The sequence below is a fragment of the Microtus oregoni genome, unplaced genomic scaffold (genome assembly GCF_018167655.1).
Source record: "Microtus oregoni isolate MIOR12 unplaced genomic scaffold, Mior012 000037F_ref0000500, whole genome shotgun sequence".
Taxonomy (NCBI): domain Eukaryota; kingdom Metazoa; phylum Chordata; class Mammalia; order Rodentia; family Cricetidae; genus Microtus; species Microtus oregoni.
The window spans coordinates 3,583,338-3,604,515 of record NW_024543096.1 but is presented as its reverse complement, the minus strand read 5'-3'; positions in this window follow the sequence as shown (position 1 = coordinate 3,604,515).

The following is a 21,178-nucleotide window of genomic DNA, read 5'->3' as shown; positions in this document are numbered from 1 at the left end:
ATGATAGAATCTTTACAAACTAATAATGAACAGAAGAATATGGCACTCCTAAGAATGATAGAATCTTTACGAACTAATAATGAACAACTAATTGACAGGATTAAAATTATTGAAAATCAGAGGTTATCTGAACAAGTGGATACTATGACAGACAAAATTGATTCCATATACAAGGGTATTAGAAAGTTACCTGAAAGGGTTCAGACTGTTGAATTTGACGTTCAGACTTTATCACAAAGTTTTGATAAGGTAACAGACAGAATGTACCTCCAAGATGGGAATCTACATGATATACAAGAAAAGTTTAAGGAGGACATGTTATCTTTGAAGGAAAAAATTAAAGCTTTGGAATCACAGGTGCAGAATGGGAACCAAAAAATTGATACCTCAGTGAAATCACTGGAAATATATATAGGTCAGGAGATTCAGGATTTAAGAGAGACAATGATAAAAAGATTTGAAAAGATTGGGGAAATTATTACAGCTGGTGAACAGAGTAAGGAGGCACAAGGACAGGATACAATGCCTCCACCAGCTATTAGAACTGGCTTACCCAGGGTTCTAGCGACATACCCTATACTTAATTCTGAAAAAGCATCAACTTCTAAAGGCTCAAAGGGAGTCAGAGAAGCTAGATGGACGCCAATAGCAATGAATGATCTGAAAGAAATTAAGCAAGCTGTTGTTAATTTTGGCTTGCACAATGCATATGTAAAGAAAATGATAAGGACTTGGGCTTCTAATGCTAGAGCTACTCCCCATGATTTCCATCAGTTAGTGTCTGCAGTTTTAGATAATGGACCTTCCTTGATGTTTGGAATTTATTTCAGAGAAGAATCCAAACATATGGAACAGCAAGGAAGAGCAAAAGGTATTGAGGTTTCCCAAGATCAAATTCTTGGTGCAGGAGAATATGCTGATCCACAGGTCCAAGCTCTTTATGACGATGAAATACTGTGTCTATGTCACCAAGCAGCTTTAAATGCTTGGAATAGGATACAAAATCCAGCAAAAAGGGTTGAATCATATACCAGAATTAGGCAGGGACAGAGAGAACCCTTTATTGACTTTTTGCAAAGATTAATTAAGGCTCTGGACATAGGGGTAACAGACCCAGAAGCTAGACGAATACTTCTTGAATCTCTAGCTTTTGAGAATGCAAACATAGAATGCAAAAAGATAATTGGGCCTTTAAAGTCTAGATCAGCACCTATGGATGAATGGATTCAGCATACAATGAATGTTGAGACGTTTAGCTATAATGATGAATCTTGGGTAGGAGAAGTGATTTCCAAAGCAATGAGGAGACGTCAAACTGCCAGGTGTTTTAATTGTGGTAAATTAGGACATTTGCAAAGGGATTGCAGGCAAAGAATTTCTAGGAATAATGTCTCTTCTGGGAATGACAAAAATAGGAGACCTTGGCCTTCAGGTATATGTAGGAGATGCGGTAAAGGCCGACATTGGTCCAACGAATGTAGGTCAACAACAGACAGACGGGGCAATCCAATATCATCGGGAAACTCCTTGGGGGGCCTCTCGCAGGCCCCCAAGCCAACAGTGGCCCAGTCATTCCCAGTCACAGTGGAGAACGTGCCTCACCAAGAAAATTAAAAGCTCCAATTTCTGCTGTAAAAAGTAATACTGGTCTAAATGATGAATTATGTGTGGAGGATGAGTCAAAAAACCCAGTAGGACAGAGTAAACGTGTATTTTGGCAGACTTCTATTAATGATCAAAGACCAAAGCTAAGAGTCTGTATAAATGGCACTTTTATTGAAGGCTCATTAGACACAGGTGTGGATGTAAGTATCATTACCCCAGAATCTTGGCATCCGAATTGGCCTCTTCAAGAGGTAGATGTTCAGTTCCTGGGAATTGGAACCCTATCTCGTGTAAAACAAAGCACAAGATGGGTTGAATGCATAGGGCCCGAAGGGCAAATAGGAAGACTAAGGCCATATATAGCAAATATTGCCATAAATTTATGGGGCCATGACCTGCTACAGCAATGGAATACCCAAATTAACATTCCTGTATTTCCAGGAACTCATAATTCTGGGAAGGATATGATGAGGTATTATGGGAAAAGGTCACCAGCCATTCAGGCTGTACAAGAACATACAGCAAATACCAAACCTTTAGAGGTACCAACAGCCCTACCTTTAAAATGGCTAACTGAGAAGCCAATATGGACCAAACAATGGCCTCTAGCTGAAGATAAACTACAGGCATTGGAACAGCTGGTGCAAGAGCAACTAGATGCTCACCATATTGAAGAATCAACCAGCCCTTGGAATTCTCCTGTGTTTGTTGTAAAAAAGAAATCTGGTAAATGGAAAATGGTGACAGATCTAAGAGCTGTCAACAAAGTAATTCAACCTATGGGCCCACTACAATCTGGAATTCCTTTGCCTTCTCTGTTACCAAAAGGATGGCCTCTTATAGTTATTGATTTGAAAGATTGTTTTTTCACTATACCGTTACAAGAAAAGGATAGAGAAAAATTTGCCTTCACAGTGCCTAATTATAATAATTCTCAGCCTAATAGGAGATATCAATGGACTGTCCTCCCACAGGGTATGCTCAATAGTCCTACACTGTGCCAATATTTTGTAAGTAAGCCATTGGAAATAATTCGTAAACAATTCCCCAAGTCCATCATTTATCATTACATGGATGGCATCTTGTTATCTGATTCAAATAAAGATACTTTAGAAAGTATGTTTGAAGAAGTAAAGAAAGTCTTGCCTAGGTGGGGATTACAAATTGCCCCTGAAAAGATTCAAAGAGGAAATTCTATTAATTACCTAGGTTACAGAATAGGGTTAGAGAAAATTAAAACACAAAAGGCACAAATTAGGAGAGACCGGTTAAAGACTCTTAATGACTTCCAAAGATTGTTAGGAGACATTTCCAGTCTACGACCAGCTGTTGGGATAACACCTGATCTAATAGTTCATTTAAACAAAACCTTAGATGGTGATAAAGATTTGAATAGTCCAAGAGAACTGACAGCTGAAGCAGAAAAGGAACTAACAATGATTGAGGAAAAATTACAGGAGGCACATGTGGATAGGGTGAACCCAAATCTTAGCTGCATCCTAGTCATATTGCCTTCCAGAATTTCTCCTACAGGGATTCTAATGCAGAGGGAAGATATTATTTTAGAGTGGATATTTATACCTAATAAACCAAGTAAAAAATTAAAAACTTATGTGGAAAAATCTCTGAATTAATTATAAAAGGTAAGCTGAGACTTCGTCAACTAGCAGGTATAGACCCAGCAGAAATTATAGTGCCTTTTACTACTGAAGAAATAAAAAAAATTATGGGAAGACAATGAACCGTGGCAAAGAGCTTGTGCTAATTTTTTGGGAGAAATTAATAGCAACTATCTCAAAAGTGGTAGACTTAACCTCATAAAAAGAACTTCTTGGATTCATCCTAGAATTGTACGTGATGCTCCAATAACTGGAGCCCGTACGTTCTATACTGATGCAAATAAATCAGGGAAAGCAGGTTACAAGTCAGATGAATTGAGTAAGGTGGAACAAAGCCCTTATAATTCTGTCCAGAAGGCAGAATTATATGCCATTCTCATGGTGCTAAAGGATTTTAAAGAACCTCTTAATATAGTTACAGATTCACAATATGCAGAAAGAGTTATCTTGCATATTGAAACCACTGAATTTATACCATATGACACAGAGTTGACTTCAGTGTTTGTCCAGGTACAAGACATAATCAGGAACAGGCTTTGTCCGATGTACATAACACACATCCGGTCCCATACAGGTCTGCCTGGTCCTCTAGCCCAAGGCAACGCTGAGATTGATCAATTATTGATTGGAAGTGTGTTGCAGGCCTCGGAATTTCATAAGAAGTATCATGTCAATAGTAAAGGCCTAAAGAAAGAATTTTCCATAAGTTGGCAACAAGCTAAGGACATTATAAAGAGATGTCCTACTTGTTCTTTCTATAATCAAACACCGTTGCCTGCAGGGAGTAACCCAAAGGGTACTAAGAGAAATGAAATCTGGCAGATGGATGTGGTCCACTTTATGGAATTTGGTAAATTAAAATATGTACACCACACCATAGACACGTATTCAGTTTTTCAATGGGCTACTGCCCTGAGCTCAGAAAAGGCTGATTCAGTAATCACACATTTATTGGAAGTTATGGCCATTATGGGTATACCTGCGCAAATAAAGACAGATAATGGTCAAGCATATATATCTAAGAAAATGAAACGCTTTTTTGATTATTATAATATAAAACACATTACAGGTATACCAAATAATCCTAAAGGTCAGGCAGTTATAAAAAGATCAAATTGTACTATAAAGGATATGCTGAACAAACAGAAAGGGACTGAAAATACCCCCAGAAATAGATTACATAATGCTTTATTAACCTTGAATTTTCTTAACGCTAATGAGAAAGGAACGACAGCAGCAGAAAGACATTGGATAATGGAAAAGTCTGCTGAACTAAATCAACCGATTTATTTCAAAGATGTGCTGACCTCTCAGTGGAAGCCAGGAGATGTGCTACGTTGGGGAAGGGGTTTTGCTCTTGTTTCCACAGGAGAAGAAAAATTGTGGATACCATCAAAATTAATAAAGTTTCAATTTGAAGAGGAGAGACCTCTTGGAAAGGAGAAATGACAACTCATCCACAACGATGATATTCATACAGGTGGTAAGAAAAACATATAGAATGGGGGCAGGGTTCTGTTCTTATCTCCACAGGAAAACACTCATCTTTGAGAAATTCAAGGGACCCTGGATGTTTGGATACTGACAGATGGAAAAATACCTGCCCAATAGGAAATATCAAGACAACTGAATGGGCTGTGTAAGTAATATTAAACCATATTTCTAAATTTATAAAGCTGGTTTTGAAGTTGGACTCTGGCTCAGTCCCTCTCCAATTCCAAGCCTGTTAGTAAGAGAAAAACCCAGAGTTTCTGGAGTTTCTGTCTCATGTCAAGAGCCATGATATGCGACAGAAAGAAATATGAGTTTAGAAAACATCTTTGCTTTTCTTCATATCTATCATACTTTTCTTTGAATATATCTATCATGTCTTTCATTGAATATATGTCTATATGATTAATGTTTAAGTTTTTCATAATGAACAATGAGTTTTTCCTGAAGTGACATTTGAAGTTTCCAGGAAGAAGATGGGGCCCCATAACAATAACTCCACCTGGTTGATGTGACGTCATGATACTGATAGCACTACTACAAGACCTGCTTTGGGTACCAGCTGCACAAGACAGTTCCAACTTGGTTAGCTGAAATGGTGCACATCTTATACAACATTTTGGCCAGACCTGCACGAAAATACTCAGAGACTATTGGCAATTTTAAAAGACATTGTCTTGAAATTTAACCATCATTTTACTTTCACAGGATCCCCCAGAAAGAACGTTGCCCCTATGACAGCTGGAAGTAATTCTAGAGAACGACGTCCCCTCTCCCAGTAAAGTTTGCCCTTGGGTTTAGGGACATCATTTAGGGGTTGATTATAATTAGTATATGATTGAGGGTTGGGGGAGGAATTTTATAAGCTCAGTGATCATTTTGAAAAAAAAAAGAGGGATGATGGGATAATAGATTTGTAATTGTGAGTTACTGTCTTTAGACAAATACATTGGTATAGATTTTTGTATATTGATACAAAGTTAAATTATATTGACTATTGTATGCATGCATGTTTCTACCTCTGTTTAAAACATTTTTTATGTATTGACATATATTGTATATATTTACCATTGCAGTGTACATTTCTACCTCTGATTAAGATACTTATATAATGATTGTGTATTGATATATATTTACCTACTGCAATGTATATTTGTACATTGTTTATTTTTGGAGGTCATTGTCCTCATTTGTTTCACAGTTGTTTATTTTCTTAGTCTTTAAGTTAGATAGATATTGAGAATTATATAGATTAATAGTCATCTAAGTTTGTCATTTATAATTAGACTAATCAGGTTCTTTAGATATATAGAGATTATACTCAGTATAGATAGATAATCTTCAATTTCTCCAAGGAGCTGTAGAAAATGGCCTTTAATCTAACTCAGAGTTTTGTGGTAGTGAGACACAATTGCTCCTGGCAACACCACTCTATTCCCGAGAGAATGTTGAGCACCAAAGACACTCCACCTGGAGCCTTCTTTTTGGCAGAACTGGCCTTGGGGCAAAGAAATGCCCATACCTCAACGACTGACAAAGATACAGAGCGTGCATCAATGGATAAAACAGGGCTGTCATATCCTGCCAAGACAGGGTAAGATAGTTTTGAAAAGTTGCTTGCCTTTGAAAATGGTATGTCAGTTATGTTAGGCCTTAGCCAAAGTTGGTGGCTTCAACGCTGCTAACGTGATTTTGGGTGATTGCCCAGGTATCCAGTTGTCTCTGTGATTTGTTGCATGTTTTGGAAGTTGTTTTACTAAACTTCCTAATTACCCAGGTAACATTATTTCCCTTCTCAGATCTTTGATGGGGTTGAAGACTATATAAATGTAGTTACTTTCTCTCATGACTTGGCCAAGTTATTTATTATACAAGACCTAAGCTAGTTAGAATAGGATATTTGTACTTATTGTATATAATTTCATAGTAGGTTTAGAACTCTCTTATTTAAACAAAAGGGGGAGGTGTTGCGGGAGGTCCTCCCACTCCTCCAGCCTATCACCACTGAGATACCAGCCCATTGGGGCGTGGTCTCCCTTTAAAAAAGCGGCCACTTCCCTCTCCTCGCTCTCTTCACTTCCTGCTCCACTGGCGACTAGACTCCTTTCCTGGTTGCGTAGAGGGCTGTTGCCTGGGACAGTGATCTGTAAGTTTTTTCCCCTTTAAATAAATACCACCCTAATAATCATAACCCCGAATTGGTGTGGCATTGTTTGTGACTTATGCCTTCAGCTGGGGAGCCTGGAGGCCTCTGAACAGAGGCAGAGCAATGCCTTCCAAGCAGGTAAGTGAGGGGAAAATATAGAGGAATCTGGCAGTCATATATGACCTACAGGAGCTGGACTGACCTTGCAATACAGGGAAGGGACATTCTAGAGGTACCAGGCCTGGGACCTACCTACGGCACAGGAAAAGTTATCCCAGAGGAGATGAAAAGGTCTATGGGTGGAAGAGCTGACCTGCATGGCTGCTTGTGGCAGCAAGTCCTGGAGGAGCCAGGATGACCTCTTCTTTGTGTGAGTTCAAGTGCTGTCCTAACCACCCATGTGACTTAACTCTGAGGACTTCAGCCATGCAGATGAAAATGTAGTATCTTCTGGGTAATGTACTGTGTCTAGGATTCGAACCTCTGCCTGGAGAAAGAAGGATATGGACTATATTCTGACAATATTGGCTTTACTATGTTTTCTGAAAACAGCTTTCTGTCTAACATTGTATATTCCATGCCCTGTCCTAAAGCTCAGTCCTCTTGTTTTCCTTCCTGTCTTAGTGATTTTACCAGAGCAGATTTTGGACCCAGAGGACATTTGGCAATGTGGGGAAATATTTTGTTACTAATGAAGGAAGTGGGAAGAGCTTCAAAATTCTAGGGGGGAGAGGTTAAATGGGTGTCTAGCATTCTGTATTGTCCAAGGTAGTTGTCCTCCACACCCCGAAAAAAAAGCATTGCAAAATGTCTTAATGCTGATATTGAGAGGTTCTGCTCAATTTAATTTCGAGTACCATACTCTGTCAAATATTTTATCCTGCACCTATTTCTTTAACCTGAAAAATCTCACCTACTTTCTTTTCAACTGCCACCTCTATTCTGAAGATTTCCAAATTACTAGCTGATATTAATATTTTGAATGTAAATTCTGAATAGATAAACTTAATTAGATATACATTGCAATTAAACTAACATGACCAAAGATATTGACAGATTTACCTTCCTATCAGAAATCTCATACAGTTAACCTGCAGCTGGCAAGCTCACCATGATCACTACATGGTAGGATGATCAAATAGCGTATGTAGCCTCGTCTGTCTCCCACATGTGATTCGCCAGGTCTCATAAACTGCACCCCTTTGCTATTTTATGTTCCCAGACCCCACTTACCTCACGTACAAGTCATGTTTCCATAAGTAGCTTGTAAAGAGAAAAAGATTATTTGACACATACCTTTGGAGATTTTCAGTCCATGATGGAGTAAATCTGTACTTAGGCCAAGTGACTAGGAAGCACACCATGATGGGAGGTTGTGGAAGAATAAGAATGCTTATTTCATTGTGAGTCAAAAAAAAAAAAGGCAAATGTTTCAAGTCCCATCATCCCTCTGGGGCCATCCCCTAAGGGCCTAATGATATCTTACTAAGTTCTGTAACCTCCAAACAATTCCACAATCAGAATCACGCCTATCTTTAACCTGTGGACCTTCGGGGTCATTTAACAACACGCTAACACCTATTGACTTTCAAGTATAAGAAAAAATATTAGCTCTTCTAATGAGTGATTCTGCCCTGCCCCAGTAGAACAAGGTATAGTGGGAATGTTTTGTGCTTCCATAAATGTAGACCCTACGAGTAAAGCTCTCCACATGTTGCATGGAAATGTTACCTCTAAGTCATTGTCTATATTTGAGTTCACAGTTTGTCTGTATGATGCAAGGAAAGAAAAAGATTAATTGTTAACATTACAAGCTGAGAGGCTATCTTTGTACTCTATCAATCTAAAAAAGCATTGACATACAGGTTGTTGCTTTTCCCATTTAAATGTAAGCAAACAAAGCAGTAAAGAAATCTATTTAGTAAATCCTATAAACGAATAAATGCTATAGTAGAATTTTAGAAATCCTATTTCTAGCTCTGGAATGCATCTTCTTAATCTTAATGATGTATCTGAATATGTTCCTACTGTTTCCTAGTCTAAGCATGAGACAAATTAATACTAATATAATGTATTAAGTAGTTAAATTTTAAAAATTAGTATTTGAAATTATAAAATATAGTATTCTGTATCATATACCAATATTATATAACAATATAATAGCAGAAGTAATAAAACCCAATGAAATACACCTATTGATAGCTACTCGATTATTTAAAACAAGGTAAAATATTCTAAGAGCAGTTTTTGTTAACTTTCTGTATTTTGATTATTTTTGAGATAGAATATGCCAGTACATCCCTGGCTGTCCTGACACTCATTATTTAGAACAAGCTTGTGTAAAACTTACAGATATCTACGAGCTTCTGACTCCTGAGTTCTGGGATTAAAGACATATGTCATTTTGTGTGTGTGTGTGTGTGTGTGTGTGTGTGTGTGTGTGTGTGGCGTGCGTGTGTGTGTGTGTGTGTGTGCACGCACATGTATGTGGTGTGCATGCTTCTTAAATTAGCTTTTCACATATTCTCTTGATGCCAGGTCTAGGACTATGGTGAACTGTTTCGTGAATTCAGACTAATTAGAACAAAATCAGTGTGAATGCATTAGCATTTGCAGGTTTAAACAAAACGCGTGCGTGTTCTGACGAACGTTAGCTTCTCAGAACACACCTTACTGAAGCGGTTATCTGAAACCACAACTTTCTACAGAACTCCCAAACAGGAGCAAGGGACACACAAGTGCTCCACTGAGGTCTCACACGCTCAGGTCCCACGCAGGCCTGTTCATGACCCATTTTAACTCTTCTGATGCACTCTTCAAGGGTGACTTATTCCACATTTAAATGAATAGATGCTGCTTCAAGTGCTGAGCACACAAACATCAGCTGCCTACTGTTTGGTGAGATGCACAGCAGAGGCAGAGCAAGCATATATTCCTGTTGGTGGAGCAAACGCTATGCACCTGTTTCCTATAACCCGGGGAAGAAATACAAGCCCATTAGAGGGAAATATCCACGACATCTCAACTACTTTTCAAACAATTAGACCTCTATAAGGATTTGTCTCCTCATTACAAATTTGCTCCTGTTTGTTCAGTAGTCCTCTGCAGTGTGGAGCCTTAATAAATGAGGGATGTTCGCAGAACACATTGGGCACTTTCCCTGGGGGACAACTGTAATCACAAAACAGACGAGAAATAACTCAATTATTGTCTGCTCCCTGCTCAGGGGACAGAAGGAGGGCTGTTAGGCTAAGAAACCAGGACAGAACATACCCAGGAGCTAAACAGACCTAGCACCTGGCTGCAAATACATTATTACACTCAACAGTATAGGATGGTTTTTCACCTCTTTTTTTTCCCCCTCTTGTTTATTAACGTTCTGAAAATAACTAAAGTAGCACAAAGATAAGAAACCTCGTGACATTCCTAGAAAGACTGCAAAGTTTATTGATTTTTTAAAATGCTGCTTTTTTGTTTGAGACAAGGTTTCATGCCATTGTCATGGATGACTTGGAATTCAATGCATTGCCCAGCCTGTCTGCGAAGCCTCAGCCTTCATGCAGGGCTATGGCACTGACTTCCTTCGCATCTACTTCTTCTTCTCCTTCTTTTTAATCTTGCAAAGTCTGAACGTGCAAAATGAAATAAAGTGCTTTGCAAAGAGCTTCTGATTATTAAGTGCAGTACATGCAGTGCAAGGCAACCTGCATGTCCTGAAGAGAGAATGCAGGTCTCAATGCATCTACTTTCCCAACACAAATGCATTGACCACAAGCAACGGAGAGATGTATCAGAGTGTCCTTAACTTCACATAACTTTAAAAGAGGAAAACTTTTGTCGTCTAAGTTTGTATATTTTGTCATGCTAATTCATTGGGATGTTCGTGCTAACAGATGCATCAACAGAGTGCTAGACATATCGTGGGTGCTTAATAACGCCTTATGATTGACAAACTCAAGGACTGATCTAGATAAGCCTTATTGCCTTGGAGTCCATTTTGCATTACTTAGGCATCAGAAGGGTGGCTGCCAAGGCACAGGCTTCTCTCGGTCTTTGATCTGCATTTCATCAGGCAGGACTGAGATTGTGGCATGCAAATGCTCTATTAAAACTGACATAGTGAATTCAATTAAAAGGAGAGGGTGCATCTTTTGTAATCATAAAATAACATGCTTAAATACTGAAAAAAAATAATTTACAGATTGACAAAAAAAAAAAAACCTTTAGTCCCAAAACCCCAGAAAATCTTTATTGCAATCTACCTTTTGTGAATGTTTTCTTCTACAGTGTTGCATCTGTCTGCTTATTTTCTATCTACAAATACATATGCCCATAAGCATAATATCATTAAATGCATCATATTTACATGTGAGTCAATATATGTTTAATACTATTTTATGATTGACTTCACACTGCAAAGCAGTGATGAGAATTTCCTGTGATATTAAGTACTGCTTTACACTGCCTTTCTCCATCTATTGGCACAGCATTTCATGCTACATCTTCGATCTCACTCTCAATCCACTGAGCTACTTTCTGTTATAGACTAGTATTATTTGTAGTGATTAATATCAATCTAAGAACATCTGGACATTCATCCCTAAAATTAAAACAGAATGCCAGCATGCCATTATAAAAAGATTTAAAGCTAAAGCCCCATAGCTTAAATATATACTCAATTATATGAATACCAAAAGTTTTATATGTATTTTATCAAAATTATTATTGTCTTTTAGGGTTATGTTTGTGTTTTGTATATAAAACAGTATTTTGTATCCTGAGTCTATACATATTTTATATATTTGTAATATTTTTATTTTTAAATATTTTATTTTTATATATTGGCAGTGGTTTTTAATACTGCTATAAAAGTCAAATGTGTTTTACTTTTCTTCAAAGACCTAATTAATTCCCTACATCAATAAAAGAATATATCTTTGTTTTGTCATTATTTAAAGCACCAGCATTATCATTTCCTAAATTCTCGTCTTTTAATTGCATGCCCATCATTCCATCTTGTTCTGTTGACCTATTGATACCTGGATCTTTTCTTACGTTTATCTCATCACTTAGCCATAGAAAGATGGTCTTCTGGTGAGGAACGTTGCTATTCAGTTTAGAAAAGAGCTTCCCAGGTCTAACTCTTCAGAGAATCCCCGTCTATTCATACATTAAAGTCAGAGAGAAACTTACACATAAAAATTGCATGTAGGGTTTATGTTTATTCTTGTTTTGATGGCCATCAAAGGGAACAAGAGACTCTGGTAAGCTAGAATCTTATTGGACCACTGCACTATGGAAGAGGCACTCATTAATTGGAGGGTGCCTGTTGTCTTCAAGTAACTCATCTTGTACCATAAGATCATTTTTATGTAAAATGTTTTACACTAGGAGGGTCTGTTTTCTTTGGTTAAAGCCAGCTTAAGAGAAAGGCTCACAAGAAAAATCAGAGATTTTGCAAGTCCCAGGGATTCTATCCTAGATTAACATTTACACAAGGTAGGTTTTTTTTTTCAGTCAAAAATTAAAAATAGTTTGAAATGTTTCTAGTAATTTATGAAGTCAAATTTTTTAAGGAGTTATTATAGAATCTCACAGTTTTGTAGTGAACTGACTTATTTTCCTGCTACAACTGAACTACAGCCATGAAAGCAATGAAAAGCTAACTAAACCCTTAGGGGAGAAAAAAAAATAAGAAGAAAAAAACAAACCTTGCTTCTTGTCTTACCAACACTGCTATTATCACATGGTGTGTTTCACATGATAAGCCATTCATTAAAGCATCACCTACTGTTTTTTCCTTCCACAGAACCAGCTAGAACATGATCTGTCTCTGCATGAAGACATTGGACCTCTGACCTTTTTTGTAGCTATTCTGGGCAAGTATAATAAACAGAGTTCACTAGGTTTCTGTAAATCTCTGATTATATTTACTGTGGCATCCAAGTGTTCTTCTCAGGCAGAAAAAAATTAAGGTTGATTTTCAAATATTATGTACAAACTGTAGCTACTAAGCATTCCATAATGAGCACTTTGGCAATTCAAAGCAAATTAGGGTTCCCACTAGGCAAGGATGACATGCACTACAGTCAAAGAGAGATGGTGTATTGCTAATGGAGAATATTCACTGAGAATTTAAAGCAAATCCAGACAACACTGCCCACTGTAGTTTGTGGGGAGAAAAAAAAAATCGTAGTGCACTTCATTAGCGTGATTTCTATGTCAGTCTTAACTATTCTCCTCTATGTTTAATATTAATTTATAGAACAACACTAATGAGTTACAGCCTAATATCAATGGGTGATTCTTTAGAAAGAAGCACTTTGTACGAAAAGCAGTTTCTTCTTCATGTTCATCAGTGAAATACTCGTTCCAGCTGCCAGAGCCTAATGCAGGAGTTGATGAAAATTGAGGAAGGAACTTTTTATTCTCAACCAAGCACAAAATCTAATCAGAATCACACCAATCACACATATAAAAGGACCGAGTTAGTTGCTAACTCATGACGGGCAATTTACGCACATTATTTAATTACGCAGCAGTGTGCATGTATAGGAAACATAAAGACATGAGTAAGCATCAAGAAGTGTTAAGGTCATCAGCATTCTTATAAAACTGAGATAATCACGACTGATAAGTAAGATCCATATTTCCTAAGAAGTTATATGCATATAAGTATATGTTCTAAAGAGACTACAGTCAAATATAATAGATATATGTATGTGTGCATCAGTGGAACTTTAAATGTATTCTGTATTGTGGCTAGAGAAATGACTCAACCATAAAAATGCTTGATACTCTTTCAGGGAATCGGAGTTTTTTCCTAGCACCTGTGTCCAGTCACTCAGAGCCACCTGTAACTTCGAATCCAAGAGACCCAATATCCTTTTTCAGCTTCCATGGGTATTGCACTCACATACCCATTCTCTCTCTCTCTCTCTCTCTCTCTCTCTCTCTCTCTCTCTTTCTCTCTCTCTGTCACACACACAATTTAAAAATGTCTTTTGTGGACATATGCAAATATGTTTTATGTAATCAAACATATCTTTAAGACACACAGGCCTATTTAAGTGTCAAGAGACAGATAGATTTCACTTTGGATAATGTCCCTTGATTATGATTAATTTTGTTCAACTGTTGTTGAATATTTAGCTTGTTTTCATTATATTTTGCTATTGTGATCATCATTTTAGTGAAAATCATTTATATAGCTGTCTAATAGGTTTCTTAAAAATAATGAAATTACTGGATTAATGACCATGTTCTTTCAGCCTTATGAAAAATACTACTAACTACAATGTTGCCAGAAAGTTTGTACTGACTTACTGTGCTATGAACAGTGTATTAGAATAACCTTCCTCTCCTAAGCTGAGATGTGTCATAACAGAAAATTTGATCTGTAAGTAATACAAAGGAAATTTAAGTTTTTAATATGCCTTCTCCTGCTTTTCATCATCAAGTTTATTTTGCCCTCCTTTAGTGTTAGGGTTTCTTCAAACATTGGTGTAGTAAGAGGAGCAGGCTGCATCCCATAGCCCAGTTAGCTTAACCCCCGAAATAACCACAATGAAATTGTGTTAATTTGATTACTGCCTGGCCCATTATATCTAACCTCTTCTTGACCAACTCTCACATCCTGATCTAACCCATTTCTGTTAATCTGTGTCTCACCACGAGGTTGTGGCTTACCAGGAAAGATTCAGAGTCTCTGAGGTGGCGATTTCATGGCCGCTCTCCCTGTCTGCCTTCCTTTCCCCAGCATTCATTTCTGTCTTCCAGCATAACTAAGTCCTGGCCTATCAAAAGGCCAAGGCAGTTTCTTTATTTAACCAATGAAAGCAACACAAATACAGAAGGACCTCTTACACCACATTGGATGGTTTCTTCACACTGTGAGAGTGACTTTTTCCCTGTGTCTTTATCTTTTAGTTGGTTATCATGGAAAGCATCTTTTTTCAGTTGTACTTTGTCAACCAGAGCAAGCATGCATTTTCCATATTCACATCTACCCATTGTGATACCACAACATGCAGCAGACCTTGTACCAAAATCCTCGAAGGCCCATCATCTACACTTACATTTTTTCTCAGAGTCTCTCTCCCCCTTTTAATCCCTGCTCATTCCCACATTCAGTAGAACTGTTTTTCAGGGTGGTTAACAGCAGTTTGATAGAAGAATCTACTTTTCATACTCAGAACTGCATTCTTATAGAATTAAGTTTTCCCATTAAGCACATAGCAATTTTGTTTAAGTAGAACTGAATTAATTTAGGAATATAGGATAGCCTACTCTTTCCTTATAGGAGCATCTCTTCCATTTATTGAATTTTAAGTCTCTCAAAACAAGTTTAGTAGTAACTTGGGGAGCAAAGGGTTTATTTTGCTTATATGTCCACATCACCCTCCATCATTGAAGAAAGTAAAGCAGAAACTCAAGGCATGAACCTGGAGGCAAGAACTGATACAGGCACCATGATGGAGTGTTACTGGCTGGTTTCCCCATGGCTTGTTTAGCCTGCTTCCTTTTAGATTCCAGGACCACCAATCCAGGTGTGGCACTGCCTGGGTTGAGGCAGACACTGCTACATCAATCCACATCAAGAAACTGAACAGCAGGCTTTTCCACATCATAATCTGACAGAGGCATTTCCCTCTTCCCAAACGACTATGGCTCTTGTCAAATTGACACCAAATTAGTCAGTTTTGCTATCAAATATTATTTAAACAAAATGTGAATTGAAAAAAAAAGTAGCAACTTGTGAAAAACTCGCTTTTAAATGTTTCTTTCCCAAACAATAATTCTTACAATTTTATTTTTACACCCATAAATCATGTGCATTGCTCAACCCTCATCGGGTAAGCTTCTTTTTGCAGAGGACGACAATTTACAAAAAGACTCACAGCTGGTCAGTTTGCAGAGAACAAAATATTTTGAAAGACTGAGTCCTAAGTAGAATGTCCATACCACAGCCTTCCCATCATGGTTCAAGAATTTACATAGAAGATTGGAAAATCCAGAGGTGGAGGATAACTTCACAGAAACAGCTTTCTATTCTCTGTATGGCAGAGGCACGCTTGAACTCACAATGATTGTGACAGTGATTGTGACAGCTCTCACAAGACTTGCACAAGTTCCAGACAGTCCAAATCTCAGAATGGAGGAGAAAAGGAGATTACAAATTCCCATCCCTAGTAAAAGAGGAGTGACACTTGATTGGTGCTAGGTAAAGGACAGACACATCTCTCCAAAAGAGTGATGGTATATGAACTGCTGTTCTTACTATTTGTTGTTATCATTATAGAGAGATAATATGAAGTTGGGTAAATAAGACGTAGAGGGGATCTGAAAAAAAGTTGGAGGAGTGGATCAAGTGTAAATTATATTGTGGGAAACTCTCAGAGAATAAATAAAATTATTATTTTGAAAAGAATAGTGCTTATGTTTTGGTGCATTACCAAAATATGGGTATTTTATTTATTCTCTATTTTTCTTGTTATAAATCCATTGTACTTTCAATGGTGAGGGCATCTATTGTTAAGAAGGACATTCAATGTCTCCTACGCTCTTTTATACAAATTTGTGACCTTTTTTAATCTATAAATTATGATCACAGGTCTCAACTAATTACTATGGTTATTAATAACCATGAAAATACTGCTGTGAAGCAACAATGCTATTGCATCACTATTTATACTGAATTGAAATAGTTCGCTCTGGAACGATGCTCCCTTAGACTCAGATAGCAAACAGAAAAATACCAAAACCAAACATAGAAAAGCACACAAAATAATGGAGTCTGTTTTGCCTTGGCCAACTACTCAGCATACTTAATGTCACTCCTCTTGAGAAAACTGTTCTTTTTTTGGACTTTGTTTGTTTGGATTTTTTTTTTGGGGGGGGGAGGGGATATGAAGTTGTTTGGGTAGCATGGCAGGAACGATCTGGAACGTACTGAGGGAGAGGGACGAATACGAAAGGATACTGGATGTGGAAAAATCAAATCAATAAGATCCCTAAAAGGACATGCTTGGACATAAACAGTATTCTTCTGGGGACAGGGGATGGGGAGAAACTAAATCAGACTCACAAGTCTTAGGAATTTCCTAAAGCCAAATGTTTGCATGGGCTCTGCCCAAAGATTCGGAAGCAGTATGAGTAGCTGGGAAGAGGGAGATCTGCTGGGCAGCTGCAAGCTCTCTAGGTAGCTCCAGAGGTGAAGCTATAGTGACTCATTACCCCTGCTGAGGTGGGTTTTGGTGATACAACTTCCCTAGAGTCATCCATACTCCAGGAAAGTAACCTCAGCCAACTCATTGGAAGTCTAATGTAGGGTTGGGTGGAGTCAGTTCTTTGGCATCTCCTTGGTGACCTATGTAGGATGAATAGATGACTGTTCGGGTCTACAAATGTATCTGATCCCCTATTCTTGAACAATTAGGTTCCCATACAATGTTTCATGTTTCCTACACGTCAATTTTTTAGTCTTTACTACAAGCACACAAGCTTATTGTGGTCACCTCTGAAAGCGAATACTGATGTAGATCAGGATTACGCTGATCACAGTAGTCAGCAACTATCCCTCTGCCCTGACTGTTTTCATCTAACAGAGCACAGACAAAGAAAGCCTTAGGCCCAGTTAGGGTCAAGTCTCAAATGTGCCACCCTCTAATTGGATTATCTCAAAGAATGTGTTTAATACCCTGTCCCAGCATCAACTTCCCAGCATTAAAATAAGCTAATAATATTGACTGACCATCCCAACACAATATTGTGAATTAAAAATATCCTGAAACGTGAAATGCTTTTTTAGTGTTGCCATGATACCAGAAGTGGGAAAGTCTAAACAACAATATTATGCTAGTCACAGAATCATGTCAACTGTTACATTTGAATATATGAAATGGTCAGTGGTTAGAGTCTGTCTCCTATCTCTAGCCTAGTTCTTATTCTACCCTCTTTCCAGAACAGTGTTGGGAGATGACAAAGAGTTCAAATGGGAGATGCTTTGTAACTGTTAGATTTAACAACCTTTAAACAAGTAAAAATGGCTTGAAATGGGTTGCCACATGGGACCCAGGGAAAAGAAGCTTGACCTGTGAGTAGCACTCAGATGCTACACACTAAAGCTCTGAAAAGCATTAATGTGAAGCTCTTAGGAACTCAGAGTGTGATCAAACAGCGTTTTTTTTTTTTTGTTTTGTTTTTTTTTTTCCGGAGCAAGTCAACTTATCCACAGAAATAGCAGGTGCTGATCTTCTGTCTCTGGCAGAATTTGAAGTCCAACCAGAATCAAAGGTCCCTGATGACTGAGACAGGAAACAATTCCTTTGCCCAAAGCTGCTGAGAGCCCTGGATGGTAGCTATAGTGAGCTCTCTGCCTATGCAGACACATTGGGTAGAAAAATATTAAGTCCATCTCCAGGGAGCTCCCTGCTAGGCCCAGAAGTTCCCTTTGTATCTGTCTCCTAATCTTGGGTGAATTAACAGCTGTATCCAGGCAGTCAGAAAGAGCAGTCAAGAAGTGACCATCAGGCCAGGCGGTGGTGGCACTCGCCTTTAATCCCAGCATTCGAGAGGCAGCAGCAGGCAGAGCTCTGTGAGTTCGAGGCCAGCCTGGTCTACAAGAGCTAGTTCCAGGACAGGCTCCAAAGTGACAGGGAAACCATGTATCAAATAATAATAATAATAATAATAATAATAATAATAATAATAATAATAAGAAGAAGAAGAAGGAGAGGAGGAAGAGGAGAAAGAGGAAGGAGAAGAAAAAGAAGAGAAAGTGACCATCATTTCTAGATGTTATGGGGGCACTTTCCAGGCTACTGCCTGCTGCTTTTCTACCTGGTCACACACTGGGATATGGCTGTCAATAACTGGGGACATTGTGCTGTCTTGAGTCCGAGTTTTGTTTGTCCTTCTGCTTCCCTGCCCTCAGAACTCGATTTTCCTGCCTATGAGGGAGTCTGCCATCCACTGGGAAAGGAGACCCAGCACCAAGCACCCTTCCTATACTCATCAATTTCTGTGAGGAAATATGTCTGTTGGAAATTAAGCAGTCTACATTTGAGTTCTATACTATAGTAACTCATTAGGTATATGCAAATTGTTCAACATCTGAAAACTCCGCAATTACAAGCATTTCTGCTCCTGAATATTTTGGAATAGGTTTGTCAATTTGTAATTTCGAACTCCCGTAGCTGGTTTATGTAAAGATTAAATTAGTTAATACATGCAAAACCCCTTACTGGCACAAAGCAAATATTCAATAAATGTTAGCTGTTAGTCTTATGATTCCATAAGTGAAAATATTACTAGATAGCAATTGCGCTAATTGTTACTAATTGCATTTATTAACACTTGCAAAAATCAACATTTTTTTCATACTGAGTATTCATTCTTTTTCTCTATATGGCATGACTTTTAGTAATATTTTCTTTACTAGCTTCTTGAAATTGTGACAGACAGATACGAATCCTTTTGGCATTGAGAAATCCGAGCATTTCAGGTTGTGTGGTAGGAATAAAAACACGGAGCTTTGAGTTGACAATGCGCTTGCATTGTTTGTGATCGTTTGCCTATACATTCCCACAAGAAAGTGTTGCGATAAAATGCTTCCTGAGAACATTCATTAAATGGGAAAATGTACTTGAGACGTTGGGGCTTGAGAACTGCCTTTTATTTATTGGTCCAATAAAAAAATATCCTATTATCTACTTCATCTACTTTTCCTGCAAGGTGCAATATCATTATGAATATATTTTCCATGCATTTGTAAATTTTTTCATTATCAAATTCAACTTAAATAGCAATTTAATCCAAGAAATGTGATTCAAATGAGAAAAAAAAACATGATCATTTTGTATTTCTAAAAATCTGCTGTGTTTTATTTGGAAATGGTATCGCAGCCGTTACCAAAGCTGTGCTATTTGTTTCAGACTGTTCTGCAGAACTGATTCTGATAGGGATGCTTTTGAAATTTCATTTTTTGTTTGCTTTGTTTACATTTTACCATTTCTCAAAGTCCCCCATTTCTCATGTCTAAACGACCCTATTTTTTCTACCAAATGCTGATTTAATTTCAAGTTGGATTTTGTTTTAATTGATGCAAATAATATTTCATTAATGAATTTGAATTGATGTCCTCAGTTTTATATAAGTCACCATTATTTATGGGGTTAAAACAGTGAGACATGCCTCTGAGGGTGTCAATTAAAACTGACCCAATTTTTTCCTCCTACCCACAACTGCACTGACCCCTCATTATACAATATAAGTTTGGCATGTCAGCATAGGACTTAAAGACAAGCTTTGCCAAAGGAGGTCAGAACCCCATTAAGGGTGGAGTTTTAAACTCAAAGGCTAACAAATGTCAGTCAGGGAACTCAAATGAATGAAGTTAGCATGTGATTATACAAATGCAAAATGAAGATCTCAGGGATTAGAGAAAGAGATGTCTCATTTACAGGGTCAGCTACAAAGCCCGTGTGCTTAGCTCACTTCACGGCAGCAATGTTTATTTAAGATGTCTGCTCTTGGAGATATATATATGTGTGTGTGTGTGTGTGTAACATTTTGAATCCATATATATATATATATATATATATATATATATATTTCAAATTTTAAATATTGGCACTCAAGTCACCAATGATTATCAAAGATCCAAGGCTCTAGGCCATATCCAGTATGCCAGTATTTTGTTAGCAAATTTTTTGGAGGCAGCCTTGTGTAGAATATAAACTTTACAGCCTGCAGGAGGGGTTTAGTCAATAAAAGTTCTACTATATAATTGAAACTGTCTTCTGCTTACATTTCTCCTTATAACAAATAGCATCAAATTTTTTTGATATTTTATGCCAGAAAATAGATGCATTTTAAACTATATATCTCTATTGTTTTACATTTACTATTCTCCAGACATTGATTGCCTACCAAAAGCTAGCCATATTTAAAATATTTTCTGGTGTGTGTGTGTGTGTGTGTGTGTGTGTGTGTGTGTTTGTCTGTCTGTGTGTATTTATTAGTATGGAACTAATTTTGAACAAAAATCTTTCTTTACTCTTCCTTTGCTATATATAGTTTTTTTTTCAGACATATACCTTTTACTGGAGGTGATCTAAAACTTCATATAGAAAACTGCAAAATTCAAGAACCATAGTCAATACCACCAGTAAACGGATGTCAGGCATAGAGGAAAGTTTTTAAACACTCAAAATATAGGCTCAAAACTACACTTTACCATAGCTGTTTCAACAAACAAAAGGATTTAGCCTGCAAATATCCCCGGTACCCATATGATAGGTCTGAGGACAGAAGT